The sequence below is a fragment of the Propithecus coquereli genome, unplaced genomic scaffold (assembly GCF_000956105.1).
Source record: "Propithecus coquereli isolate 6110/MARCELLA unplaced genomic scaffold, Pcoq_1.0 Scaffold111, whole genome shotgun sequence".
NCBI lineage: Eukaryota > Metazoa > Chordata > Mammalia > Primates > Indriidae > Propithecus > Propithecus coquereli.
Window position 1 is genome coordinate 629,339 of NW_012135081.1, and position 2,998 is coordinate 632,336.

The following is a 2,998-nucleotide window of genomic DNA, read 5'->3' on the forward strand; positions in this document are numbered from 1 at the left end:
AAAAAAAAAAAAAAAAATTTTACTTTTAAAAGATCTTTACTGGTAGCTCAGCTGATATAGAGAAGGAATCTTAATTCTTCTTGTTGGACTATATTCTGTATACTTGTTGGACTACATACTGTATGTTTGGAAAACAAATATAGTCTAAGCAAATGGTAAAGAATTATAGAATCAGGGCCGGAAGAAGTTTTGTTCAATAAATATTTGAATGTACTCTAAGCTCTTTGTTGGACACTGGGATGCAGAAGTGAATAAGACAGGGTCCTTGCCTTCATGAGGCTTGGGATCTAGTCCTCCCCAACCCTCCCCAACCTCATTTTGTGTTGTGTAGTAGAAACTAAAGCTTGAGAGATCAAGTAATTTGCCCAAGGTTACATAGCTAGTTACTGATAGGCTGGAACTATAATGTATATTTCTTACATGGGAGATAAAAGCAAAACATCTATTCATTTATGCAAAGTTTTGAGTGCTCACCAATGTGTTTATTCCTGTATTAGATGCTGGGGAATACAGTGGTAGGTAGAACACCCATATCTCTTTGATGTAGAGCTTAGAAGAATTTTTTTGGGAAACCAGCATTTTTCCCATTATATTATATTATACTTAGTTTATAATCTTTTCTCTTATGGAAAGGTTAGGGCCTACCATGTATTTATTTTTTAATGCGACTAAGTTCAATGAGTTTAGTGTGTTTCTGACACTTGAAGTTAATTTTATTGAGAGACTGGAACTTTTTTTTTTTTTTTTATGAGTCAGGGTCTTTTTCTGTTGCCCAGGCTGAAGTGCAATGGTATTATCACTGTAACTTCAAACTCCTGGGCTCAGATGATCCACCTGCCTCAGCCTCCTGAGTAGCTGGGAATACAGGCATGTGCCACTATGTCTGGCTAATTTTTTTGTTTTTTGAAGAGACTGGGTCTTGCTCCTATTGGGGCTGGTCTCAAACTCCTGGCCTTCAATGATCCTCCCACCTCAGCCTCCCAAAGTGCTAGGATTACAGGCATGAGCTACCACGCTCAGCCAGGACTGGAACTTTTGAATGAGGAAGAAGGAATTAGGTAGTTGTGGGTTCTCTGAGGGAGGTGACATGTATTTATTTCAAAATTTGTATAGGGCCTAAACTTTTGCCCTGTGAGCAAGAGAGAACCTTTTTCCTTCCCTCAGATTGGATGACTGTCTGCTTTCAGGACTCAGAGCCTAGACTGACATTTTAAAATCTGCCACATTATGAGTTAAATAGATTTTTGCCACTGGGCCTGGTGGCTCACACCTATAATCCCAGAACTTTGGGAGGCTGAGGTAGGAGGATCACTAAAAGCCAAAAGTTTGCAACCAGCCTGAGCAATATAGCAAGACCCTATCTCTAAAAAAAAATTAAAATTAGCCAAGTGTGGTTACTACATGCCTGTAGTGCTACTTACTGGGATGATGAGGCAGGAGGGTTGGTTGAGCCCAGGAGCTCAAGACTGCAGTGAGTTATGATCACACCACTGTATTCTAACCTAGGCAACAGAGTGAAACCCTGTCTCTTAAAAAAAAAAATAGACTTTTGCATACTGACCATGTCTTTCCTTTTAGTTACCCATCTAATGTAGTAATATAAAAGCTTATTAAAATAGTTTTCTTCATCAAGTAGACTTGGGTATCTAAATTACTCAATAGAATATCTGTATTACTCAAAGAATTATTTCTAAAGCAGGACACATATTTTATTCTTTAAGATTTCTTCTCAAACTAATTATGATTTTATTTGATTTTTTCCTCTTGGTACTTGCTAAAAAAATCAAACATTTGGCAGTCTAGGAAAAAGTGAAAAAAGGTTAATTAAACCGCTGCTAAATAATTTAGGATCTTTTAGTTATTCGGTGGCTTAGAGGATTAAGGTTTTTCTCCTCAAAATGTCTAGTTGGAAGTGCTCACACCATGGAGAAAGTAATTACTCCTTCAGAGGTAAGTTATCTTGACCTCAGGACTCCTTGCTATTCCTCTTCCAGAGTACCTTCTGCCATTCTGCTGGGGCCAATTAGTTCTTGGCTCAGCTGTTTTAGTTTCTCTACAGAAGTTGGGCTTAACCATGTTTATAATATGTGAAAATCAAATTCCATTTTCTCTTCTAAGAGGGTTAGAACATTAAATTCTCTGCCAGTGATCTAAAACAAATTGAATTATATATCTTCAAATGCAGAAAGTTTATTTTCTCCAAACTTATAGCATTTAAAAATGAAGAGACCTTAGAGATAGTGATTATTATATATTAGTGATGATTATTTTAGTTCTGCAGGTATAACCACTTTTTTTTTTTTTTTTTTTGAGACAGTGTCTTACTCTGTTGCCCAGGCTAGAGTACAGTGTCATCAACAAAGTTCATTGCAACCTCCAATGCCTGGGCTCAAGTGATCCTCCTGCTTCAGCCTCCCAAGTAGTTGGGACTACAGGCATGTACCACCACGCCCAGCTAAGTTTTCTATTTTTTGTAGATATGAGTTCTCTCTATGTTGCTCAGACTGGTCTCAAGAAATCCTCCCACCTCAGCCTCCCAAGGTGCTAGGATTACAGATGGGGTTACAGATGTGAGCCACAGTGCCTTGTTATAACCACTTTTTTTCTTTTTTGGAGACACTCTCACTCTGTTGCCCTGGGTATAGTGTAGTGGTGTCATTGTAGCTCACTGCAACCTCAAACTCCTGGGCACAAGTGAACCTCTTGCCTCACCCTGTTGAGTAGCTGGGACTACAGGCATGCACCAAGACCTCCAGCTAATTTTTCTATTTTCAGTAGAGACGGGGTCTCACTCTTGCTCAGCCTGGTCTTGAACTACCGAGCTCAAGCAGTTTTCCCACCTTAGCCTCCCAGATTGCTAGCATTACAGGCCTGAGCCACTGGGCCTGGCCCTATAACCGCTTTTTTTTTTTTTTTCTTTGAGACAGAGTCTCACTGTGTTGCCCGGGCTAGAGTGCCGTGGCGTCATCCTAGCTCACAGCAACCTCAAACTCCTGGG